Source organism: Callospermophilus lateralis, chromosome 13 (genome assembly GCF_048772815.1).
Source record: "Callospermophilus lateralis isolate mCalLat2 chromosome 13, mCalLat2.hap1, whole genome shotgun sequence".
In the NCBI taxonomy this organism is placed as follows: Eukaryota; Metazoa; Chordata; class Mammalia; order Rodentia; family Sciuridae; genus Callospermophilus; species Callospermophilus lateralis.
In genome coordinates, this window is record NC_135317.1 from 108640307 (window position 1) to 108651922 (window position 11616).

The following is an 11616-nucleotide window of genomic DNA, read 5'->3' on the forward strand; positions in this document are numbered from 1 at the left end:
TTAAACCCTCTTAACATCCCTCTAGCCACATGTGACAGTTGAGGGAGATCGTCCAGGGTCACGTCCTGCACAGGGCTGGTTCCAGAGCCTGTTTCTCCACGGCTGGGGGCTAAGGGGGCATCTTCAGGGAGGTGGAAGTTGAAGCGACAGGTGGAGATGAGACTTGGAGGTCCGGGGCTGGGAAGGAGAAGAGCGAAGGCCTGAGGCCGAGCTCTGGGGAGTGGGGTCGTCATGGAGACGACCCATGGAGACGACGAGTGGAGGAGGACGTCATGGAGACCAGGCGGAAGGTGCCAGGGGAGGAGCAGCACAGGAGCGCACTGCCCAGAAACAGAGATTTCAGGAGGGAGTGGCCAACAGTGGTGAATGTCGCTGGGACCCAGGGCAGACGGGGATGGGACCCATCTGGGTTCCTTGGCCTCCTGGCACCTGCTCCACATGGTGGCTGATGGCAAACCCAAGCACTAGGGTGTCCCACGGGCAGCTCGCCTCCCCAGCTCCCCTCCTGTTGGTCTCTGATGCCCGCGTCTCACAAGACCACCCATGCCACGCCCTGTTGACCCCACCTGGGGTCCAGCTGTCCCTCCCCACCTGTCCCCTGAAGGTGCCTGACTTGCCTTGGCCGTGTCCTCTGCCCATCCACCATGCCGAGAGGCTGAAGTCTCACCACAGCTCCAAAACCTCCCCTGCTCCCCACTGTTCAGGACATGGGTTCCCCCGAGGGCCACCTAGGAAGTGGCTCTAACTGTTTTTTCTGCCCCCCACCCCACGTGTGGGGGGACCTGCTGTCCAGCTGGAGTGGAGCAGCCGTGTGCTTCCTGGGACCCCAGGTGTGCACGGCCCTCCTTCCCGCTGCGCACTTCCCTTTATCTCGCGGGTCCGAATCCTGCTCATCTTTTAAAGGTCTTCTCTGATAGGGCTTTCTCTGTGGAGTTTTTCTTGGTCCCTCCTCCAGAAGTCATTCAACCTGTGCTGGACTGCCCTGGCTGTGGCCTGCAGGTATGCTGATTTATTAACTGGCTGGGTGGATTCCCCATGCCACCAGCAGATTCTGCCACCCTAGATATTTCCTTCTTGATGGTCCCTTCAGCGGAGCCTCCCTAGTACTGTGACCCCTCAGCTAGCTGGTGACAGAAGAGCTCAGGTTGACGTTGGCTTCTCACTGCCATCTAGAGAACGGCACTGTGTGAACTGCAGGTCTCGGAGCAGCTCAGCAGCCAGCCTGGCCGCTGTGGAGGGGTTTACGGGTCGTCCTTTGGAGCAGGTGGGTGTAGAGCTGACAGGAAGAGGTGCTTGTCTTGGGGATGGAGCACGGATCCCTTGGAAATAGCTTCATTTTGGAGGCTGTATTACGTTTCCAGGTTTCCCTTGAATCACAGATAGAACCCGATTAGGGAACTGGAAGCCACAGCCAGGCCACGGGATCCAGTTTGGTGGTGCCTGTCTGTCCTGCCTGTGAAATTCAACCTGGAGTGTGGGGTTTCCGTGGCTGGGCCTGCTCTGCCTGGGTCTTGGCCGCCTCTGGCCATTGAGGATGTTGAGAAGATGCAGTGGAACCGCGGGAGGGACCCGTGGAAACCGTCTTCTGGTGTGACGTTTACTTGGTTTCACGTCAAGCGTAAAGCGTACTGTGTGAGTGTGTGGGCAGTGCAGTTCTTACTTCCACCAGCTTGGGCAGAGCTAGAGCTGTGCCTTGCAGGGGAGGGAGACGGGGACTCGCTCTCTGCCATACGATCAGTAGGAAGTTTCAATCCCTGGGCCATCTCCCGCCAAGACGGCTGGCCCCCAGCTGCTCCTCCCCACCCTTTCCTGCCCACTCCATCTTCCTGTCCAGAGATAGGCTAGCTAGTGGGCAGTCGTGAACTAGGCAAATGCCACCTCTCTGTTAAAATGCAAGGCACCCCGGTCCTGCTGTATGTGGAGGGTGACAGGAGACCCCCACCTGCTGCGTTTCTGGAGGAGGTGCTGCAGGGGCCACAGGTTCTTTCTCCATGTGGCCCCCAGGGACCATATGACCATGTTCCAAATGTGCAACTCACAGCCTGGGGGGTCCCTCCCAGTGTGAGTGTGTGAGTGTGTGTGTGTGAGTGTATGAGTGTGTGTGAGTGTGTGAGTGTGTGAGTGTGAGTGAGTGTGTGAGTGTGTGTGAGTGTGTGAGTGTGTGAGTGTGTGTGAGTGTGAGTGTGTGTGAGTGTGTGAGTGTGAGTGTGTGAGTGTGTGTGTGAGTGTGTGTGTGAGTGTGTGTGTGAGTGTATGAGTGTGTGAGTGTGTGTATGAGTGTGTGTGTGAGTGTGTGTGTGTGTGAGTGTGTATGCAGTCTGGGGATTGAACCTAGGGGTGCTCTGCCACTGAGCCACACCTACAGCCCTTTTCATTTTTTATTTTGAGACAGGGTCTGGCTAGTTGCCCCAGCAGGTCTCAACCTACATCCTCCTGCCTCAGCCTCCCAATCCCTGGGATTGTAGGCACTGGCCCACTGTGCTCACAACCTTCTTTTTACACCCTGTTTTAGAAGGACAGCTTTTGGCATTTTTATGTCAGCACTACAGAGACCCTTCCTTGATTCTCTGTTCCTGTGGTCCTGAGCTCTACATGATTTCCCTTCAAGTCAGCCCTCTGTGTCTTCTGCCCTGCTTTAACCCGTGTCTTACGATTTTGCTTGTTCATAAGGAACTTGGAGTTGGCAGGCATCTTGATTTCTAGAACAGAAAATTAGACGGGGGTCTTTCAAAAAGGGGACTGAGGTTCAGACATTTTGTACGGACGGGCTGGGGTGTAGCTCAGGGGCACAACACTTGCCTGGCATGTGTGAGGCCCTGGGTTTGATCCCTAGCACTGCCCCCCCCTCAAAATAAGGAATTTTATATGGAGCCTGGGATTGAGAAGGAGGAATTCAGATTTAGAGGTGATGGATTTCAATTCATGGAGTACACCAAGCAGGTCAGCAGACCAGATGACCTTTAAGACTGGCCCAGCCTGGAGAACAAGTCGTGTCTCTGGTAGAGGATGAGATCGTCACGATGACCTCCAATGGTGGACATACAACGTCCTCACCAAGGAGGGAGCAAAGCCAGCAGCTCGGGGGGCCCAGGGCATGGGACACCTCATTATAACAACACGGGTTTCCATTTAGCCACCACCCGGTGCGCGTGAAGGAGGCTTCCTGTCCATGGGCATAGCACTCTGAATGCGCCTGCTGAGGCCGGGAAGTTGGGTCAGTTGCTCCACGGTGACCCACAGCACTTTCGGTGACTTTGACCTTGGCTTTCAGCCTCCTGACATACCTTGAAGGTACATTTTGGTGAGCAGACAGAAGGCAAATGCAGTGCACATTTAGGGCCCTCCCTCTGTCCTGGACGGCCAGCCGCTTTTGTCCTGTGAAGTCTGACAATGAGAAGCAGGAACCCCGAGAGCTGCGCTGGGGAGAGCGGGGAGGAGCAGGAGGGCGCGGAGCACAGGCTGAGGCCCGCGGGGAGTTGGGGTGTTTGGGAGCCTGAACCTGACGGCTGCCTGCGCCCGTGGGAGTGAGGGGGGAGGGTCTCGAGTCGGTTCATTTCATGATGGAGGTTCCCCGGTGCTGTTGAAAGAAACTGCACAGAGCTCTCCGTCACGTCCAGACCTCGCTGAGAGCGGCCATTCTTCCTCTGGACTCAGTGCAGCTGGCCCACCTGTGTGGGGACATGGCTCGCTGTCATGAGTTCTCACTCTGTCCAGCGGCTGGGCAGGGACAGAGAGGTCAACTGCATGTTAACTCCATGCGAGGCGATGCCAAGGAGGACTGTGGGGAGCAGGCCGGGGACAGCTGTCCCATCTCTGGGGCTCTGTTGGTGCGGGGACAGCCACTTCCAGGCGTCTCAGGTTTGCAATCCGAGGTCCTGGTTTTGGAGGCTGAGGCCCAGGAGGTTGGATTAGGTACGACTCTGCTTGTCCGATGCCCAGGAGAGCCCCTTCACGGGGACAGGACGGCACAGCTCCACGGGGAGATTTCCTTTTGGCCACTGTCTCCCGTGGTGTGGCTCATGGCCTGCATGGTCTTGTGACTGACTCCCCTGGGCCGTGAACTCTGGGTCTCAGCAGAGTCAGGGCGGGGAACAGGAGAACTGAGGCCAGAGGTCACCCTGGCACGAGCCTGTCTGAACGTCCGGGGCCTCGAGGTCTGATTTTGCTGGGCACTGATACTTTATCTGAAGCCCGTTAGTTCAGGGGCAGGAAGCGGATTGCTCATTAATTATGCACCAACGTTGAGAACAGACTTCTCTTGTACTAACTGATCGCAGGAGCCGCAGCTGAGTGTGAGTAGAAGCAGACTTCTCTTCCCTGAGCTACTTCCTCCAGCAGCAGCGGTAACCTCGCTGGCAAAGTGTGACACTGACTGGAAGGCTGGCCAGTGCTCCGTCAGCCCTGTGATCTGGGGCATCTCTCCACAGCCCCTCTTTGGTCACAGACTTACATCACTCACCCTGGGTGACATCTGGAACCATCTGCCTCATTTGGACGACCAACCTTGGGTACTGAGTCTAGAAGCCACCCACGTACCTGTGACCTGGCCTGGCGGGTGCTCAGTTTTGTATTAGACAGGCCGCTTTGGGCTGCATGAAACAGTAGGCAGTCAAGGTGTCGGGTCTGCTTGGCTGCCACGACAACGCTCCACAGAGGGGTGGCTGGGGGGCAACACAGACCCGGTCCTGCCATTTTGGAGGTTGGGAGAGCCGAGGTGAGGCCCGTGCCATGGCTCCTGGGTGGCACTTTCTCTGTGTCTTACGTGGTGGACACGGCATGGAGTCTCTCCTAGCTCTCTTTTATAAGGGTGCAATTCTGTTTGTGAAGCTGCCCTCCATGACCCCTGTTGCACCCACCTCCTGATACCATCACCTGGGTCAGGATTTCAGACTCAAAATTCGGATTTGGGGGACATAAACATTCAGACCATACAAAATCAGACTAAAGAAAAATCACCATTTACCAGCTGCTTTGACTGAAAAGCCCACACCTCTAGCCAGGCTGACTGTTGAGGGGTCAGCTCTGCCCCACACCTGGTCTGCGGCAGGTTGCCGGGTTGGCAGTTAGCAGACCTACAGAGATCTGAGTGACGGGTGCTGAACCGATCTGGAATCCCTCTGAGGAGTCTTGCGACCTTCTGGAGACTTGGTTTCCTCATCTGCCTCACCAGAGCATTATGTGGAGGTTTTAATGAGCTGGTACAAAGACCACTGGCTTTGGAGTGGCCCCTGGATCCGTCACTGACCGAGGTGCTTGTGACACTTGATCGTGGGTTGTTTGGGATTTAAGGTGATAGCATGAACATAGAACCTCGAATAGCCTGCCTGGCACCTAGGGCCACGCAGGGAACAGCAGCTATTAACTGGGAGGGTTGTTAAAAGTGGCCGTTGGTGGGTGGAAAGGACCTGGAATGGGAAAGGTCCGTAGGGGATTTTCTGGGCGGGCACCCGGGGGCTCTGGCGCTGCCTGGGTGCGTTTCCAGGAGTTTGTGGAGGGGAGAGTCTGGCTCCGTGTTCACTGCACTCCTCAGATTGCCTCGAGGATCAGATGGTCTTAGTGCCCTTCATGGTGGTAAATATTTCTTTTCTGAGGTGGATGGTATAAATCTGAACCAAATTCATGAATAAGGTAGATGAAGCTGAATAATTCTGATTCAAATTAAAAAAGAAAACCAGGGTGATTACTTTTCCTCCGACGTAAGCTGGCTTCCGAACACAGCAGTGTAAACTGAAGCACTTAAAGGTTAGTTCCAGGATCACACCTTTTACATAAGGATCCCACGAGCTCAGCACAGCAAGGTGCGAAGTTAGTCCTGGGACACAGAGGAACAGGTGGTGTTCTGTGGGGCTCATGGCCACGTGACCCGATGGCGGCACGTGCCCAGGTTCCTGTGGGTCCCTGGTGATGGGTGTGGGTGAGGTGGGCCTGGTGGGTGTCTGGGAGGTGTTAGAGGAGGTGATGCTTCACCAGGAGGTTGCAGGGTGACAGAATCTAGAGAATCAGGAGGGTCTCGGGTGTGTGGTGTGGACACCTGTCGTCCAGAGAGAAGTGCGTGCCAAGGCTGCAGGCCCTGGAGGGCCGCAGTGTTCCGAGGAGCCAGGGAGAACTAGAGTAAGGGGGACTCAAGGCAGAGGCCCCCGATGGTGCGGCTGGGAGAAGCGTCTGACTCCAATGTGTTCCTAGAGCTGCCCTGAATCCCTCTAGGATGTCCAGTCTCAAAAGGCAGCTGGGAGAAGACGTGGCTCTTGCTCACTCATCCCTCCAACCAGACGTGACTGTCTTGTCTGGGCTGAGCCCAGGGCCTCCCACAGCCTGGGCAAGCCTGTACCCCTGAGCCGCACCCCAGCAATCCTCGAGGACTGTGGATACTCACTCTGGGGTCGAGAGATGTGCCGCCCTCCTGCAGGGAGGAAGCAGAATGGCTCTGGACAGGCGTCTCTGACTCCCGAGCCCACGAAGCACTCTGAATCCCATGTTGTCCTCATCTGATGCGCCAGGACTTCGCCTCGGACAGCATCTGGGCGTGAGGTTGTCCGGTGCAGCCTGGAGCTGCCGGTGTAGCAGCAGGTGCCGGGACCAGGGACCTGGGGAGCCCTGGCTTCAGCGGGCCTGAGCTCCCCTGAGGGACGGATCGTCCAGAGTCCCGGCTCCGCGGCTAAGAGGGGTCTAGTCAGGAGGCTCCTGACCCTCGACGTGCTTGCTCGGTGAGCTCACACCCCACTAACACCTCCGAGATGCGTTTCTGCCTGGTCTGGCCCTCTCTCTCTCTCTCTCTCTCTCTCTCTCTCTCTCCCTCTCCCTCTCCCCCTCCCTCCCTCTCCCTCTCTCTCTCTCCCTCTGTTCCTCAGTTTCCTCTGTTAGTCTCTTGTTGTCTTTCTCAGTGGTTTTCTGTTCCCAGTTGGTAGTGTTGGGAAAAGCCCAGACAACTGGGCTTCTGTGAGTCGGTTCTGCCAGGACCGCCTCTGTCCCTGCGCGTGTCCCTGCTGTCTCTACACGGCGTGATCTTCTGGGTGTTCTGAAAAATGTCAGCCGAAGCTGCGGCTCGGCCACGGCCTCGCTTGATACTTTACTCGTTTCTCTGAAACCACCTGGGACTCCCCGGCTCTGTCTCCCGCCTCCTCTGCCCTTTGCAGCGTCCTGGAGGGTCCCGGCAGCGGGGAGCCGTGCCGGGGAGTGCTCGGGCGGCCTCTGGGGTCCCCAGGCCCTCCTCCTCTCACCCTGGGTGCCCTTCTCTTCTTGCCTTCTCAAAAGAGCCGCCTCTTTCAGATGCTGTGACTCAGTGCCCTCGTGGCGTTGGTTCGATACCTGCGCCCAGCAGGCCGTGTGGTGGTGGCTGCCCCAGTGGGCACGTCTTCTCTGGCCCTGGTGACGGAAGCCTCGCCACCCAGCACCGCCCCCATCTACACTCTGCCTCCTGTCTCTGCCCTGGGTGGACTCGGTGCCCTGGGTTCTGATCCTGCTGCGGACTGGGAGCTTGGGCCGGGTTTGGACCTCTCCGAGCCCTTATTTCCTCACTCTACAGAGGAGACCGACGGTGGCTCTGAGGTGCTAGTGACGGCGCCTGGCTTGTGCAGATGGCTCCTGGGGTCACTCCTGGTGGTGGTTTTAGTTCCTCCCTCTCCCTCTTTGGCTTCTGCCACCCAGCTCGGTGGGGCTCTGCTCCTGTCACTGAGGCCAGCAGGGAACACTACCGTCAACTGGCGTGACCCCTGGTGTCGGGGACTCAAGTTGGATCTGCCCTCTGATGTTTGACATGGCCCTTCTGTCGCACTCTGTGCTCCTTGTTTTATTTTGGTCCCTGATGTAGACAAAAGTCCCAAAATGCTGATGATAAAGATTTTCAGCCTCTCGCTACCCGCAGTGTCCAGCGCTTGCTCCTCTGGTCTCCACTGAGGCTGTGTGGCCCGACCCTGACCCTGGACCTGCTGGGACACACGGAGGAAGTGCAGCCTCCTGTCTGCCCTGGGCCTGGCCAAGTGCCTCCTGCCTGGGCAGTGCAGCTCAGGCCTCTGTGAGTCACTGGTGGGGCCTCGCTCTGACCACTCTGACCATCCCCTGGCCATTCCCATCCCTGGGCATGTGCAGAATCACCAGAAGCTTAAGAAGCACGGATGGCCAGACCGCACTCTGGGCCAGCAAAGCCCGGCTCTCCGTGGTTGGCATCCAGCTGCGGGGTCTGAAAGCTTGCCGGGGGTTCTTTCCTGTGGCTGAGGTCGGGAACCCCTCTAACGGAGGTCTCCCTGCTCCTCCACCTGGCGAGTGGGCTTCAGTGTGTCCCAGGGTGTGCTGGCCGCACCAGGCCTGTAGCATTAGCTTTTATGAGCCATGGTATCTTAGGGTTCCAACTACGGCATGGAAGTCACAGTTGATTGTGGGCTTCCCAAGCCCAGCTGCTCCCTGACACGCGGTGTGCCCGGGAACAAGGTTCCCTTGCCCCAGGTCACCGGTGCCATGCTAGAGCACTGACAGGGCTCCCGGAGGTCCTAAAGTATTTATAACACGTACAGTGTTTCTGCAAGGTGAGTCACCAGGAGCAGGGCACAGCTGCCACCGGCTGCTTGGGGAAAGAGCTTTCAGTCCTAGCAAGAGGGACAGAGTCCCTGAGAACTGAAACAGGAAGGCAGCAGAGGGGACTTAGGCTCCTCCTTCACCTTGGTGATGGTATTTTGCAGGGGAATCAAGACGGATCACAAGACGGTGCTTGTTGAGACACAGTTCGCAAACTGTCACTTTGGCTGTTGTTTTAGGTGTACAGCTCAATGAGTCTTAGACAGCCAGAGCCGGCAGCCTGTAGCCGCCATATGATCCAGCGTTAGAACATGTCCATCACCCCCCAAACCGGGTGCCCGCCTCAGTGCGGGCCTGCGCCAGCCCTGACCCGCAGCCTGGGGCCTCCTCCTGTCTCTGAAGTCTCTCCTTTCTCCGACATCTCCACCCGCGGGGCCAACCCCAGTGTGGCCTGTCGGCGTCTCCCACTTGTGGAGTTCCGGGGCTCTTCCGGGCCGTAGCTTGCCCCAGCGTTTGTTTCTTGTTCTTTTTTGCTGACTGGCACTTGACTGAGGGGATGTACAGCTCCCTCTTCTTATCTGCTCATCAGCTGGTGGTACACAGCTCCTTGCCTCTTGCTGTGAGGGTTTGCTCCAGGAACTGTCCACCTGGCTTGCTGGGTGCACACGAGCCTTCGTCTCTCTTGAGTAACTAGCCGGGGGTGGACTCATGGCGTTCTGGGGTAGATTTATGCTGAGCTTTTTAAGAGACAGCTGACTTATGCTCCAAGGAGCCTTATTGACTTATATCCCACCAGCAGCGAGCCGTGCCAGCGTCCCCACGCTCTCCAACAGTGCCACCCGTCCATCCTGGGAGCGGAGCTGTGTGTCCCTGGTTTTGGCTGCTTTCCGGGGTGGCCAAGGGCGAGAGCATCTTTTCATGTGCTGTTTGCCTCCAGACCTCAGGTTTGGCTTCACGTCTCCTCAAATCTTTTGCCCATTTTCGAATTTGTTGCTTGTCTTATTATTCTTACGATTCTTCCCCTGCCCCCATCTCTTCCACTGGGGTTTAAACCTTGCTTTTTATTTTATTTCAAGGCAGGGTCTTGCGAAATTGCCCACGCCAGCCTTTATGAGTCTCCTGCTTCAGTCTTCCAAGTGGCTAAGATCATAGGTATGTGCCACCTGAAGAATACTTATGTATTTAGGATCATAAGTCCCTTATTAGATATGTGATTTGCGAATATTTTATGTGGCTTGTCTTTTCACTTACCCTCCCTCCCATTTTCCCTCCCTCCGTATTTGCTTCTGTACTAGGTATTGAACCCAGGGCCCCACATGAACTAGGTGAGTGCTCTACCACTGAGCCCAGTCCCCAGCCTTTTATAAAATTTTATTTTGAGACAGGGCCTTGCTAGGTTTCCCAGGCTGACCTCCAGCTTGCTAGCCTCCTCTTCAGTCTCCCAAGTATCTGGAATTACAGGTGAGCACCACCGTGCCTGGCTCTTTTTACTTTATTTTGAAGCTCGTGTTTAATTTATTTTTTATTTTTGGATCTAGGGATTGAGCTCAGGGCCTCTCAATCACTAGTCACATCCCCAGCCCATCTTAAGTCTTAATATTTTATTTAGACACAGGGTTTTGCTGAGTTGCTTAGGGCCTCACTAAGTAGCTGCGGCTGGCTTTGAAATTGTGGTCCCTCTGCCTCAAACTTCCAAGCTGCTGGGATTACAGGCGTGTGCCACTGCGCCTGGCTCATGTTTAATTTTGATGAGGCACATTCTGTCTTTTTTGAATCACACTTTGACGTTATATCTAAGACATTTTTGCCTACTCAAGAACACAAAGATCTCCCACTAGATTTTAGAATTTCTTTCCTAAAACTTTTTATAATTTAGCTCTTATAGTTGGGATAAGATTGATTTTTTTTCAGTACCCAGGACTAAACCCAAGGTGCTCTACCACTGAACTGTATCCATAGCCTTTTGTGAGACCTTGGCTGGCCTTGACCTTGTGATCCTCCTAATTCAGCCTCCCAAGTTCCTGCAGTACTGGGCGTGGATCTCATTAATTGTGAGTGAGTTCTTGTGTCTGATCTAGGTAGAGCTCCACATCAGTCTTCAGGCCTGGGCTACCCAATTGTTCCCACACCATTTTTTGGAAAGGTTATTCTTTCCTCTGAATTGCTTGATGCCTTTGTTAAAATCTTCTGACCATGGATACAAGGGGTGAATGTGGCCTCACTTGTCTCTCAGATGTGTGTGTGTATCTTTATGGTCACTGTCAACTGTCCGCATGACTAAGTACACGTGAAGTTTTGCAATGAGAAAGTGTAATCCTCCAACTTTGTTTCTGTTTGTTTTGTTTTAAAAACTGTTTGGCCTACTCTGGGCCCTTTGCATCTCCATGTAGTCATTAAACTGATAAGAAAAGACACTACACTTGATCTCAGCCAAAAGGCCAAGAAGTGATCCATGTAAATATTAAGATCAGCTTTTCCATTTCTGCAGAATAGACTGCTGAATTTCCCAACCATCTGTTTTTATGTTGTTGCACTCATAGATCAGTTTGGGGAAACAACTTCCATGGCAACAATATTGAGCTTTTCAATCCACGAGTACATAATACTCTTCATTATCTCAGATTTTCCTTCATTTCTCTCAGCAATGATCTGTAGTTTTGGGTGCACGAGTCTCATAATAAGTATCTTTTTGAGAGTTTGTGCCTCCCTCCTGAGTCTCCTGAAGGCCACGTCGGGAGATGCACAGCCGGAGAGTGGGTGGGCATGGCCTGGGTTGGAGGGCCAGCTCGGCTGTCAACCTCGGTTGGCGGCTCTCTAGAGTGGGTGTGCTGAAATTCACTCAGCCCCAAGGCTGTGACTCTGGAGGTCAGGCACGAGTGGACTTGAGGCCCGAAGCAGAGAGTGCGTCTACTCTGTGGTGCTGGGGCAGCTGGCGGCACCGTAAGGGACAGCAGACCTCACCTGGTCAGCAGGCAGCCGTTAGAAGTGGAGGAGCGAGGGTTGCCTCCCATTTGACCTCCAGACAACCCACGGAGTTAACTGTTACCATCCGCATTTCACACCAAGGAACTGACGTTGGGAGGGAAGAGTCAAGCTCTCCAAGTCACC

The 11616-nt window shown here is 55.2% G+C and overlaps 1 pseudogene; it reads right to left on the reverse strand.

Annotated features, from left to right (window-relative positions):
• Window positions 1-10790: 10790 nt before the first annotated feature.
• On the reverse strand, window positions 10791-10958 carry LOC143379793 (U2 spliceosomal RNA; annotated as a pseudogene).
• Between the last annotated feature and the right edge of the window lie 658 nt (window positions 10959-11616).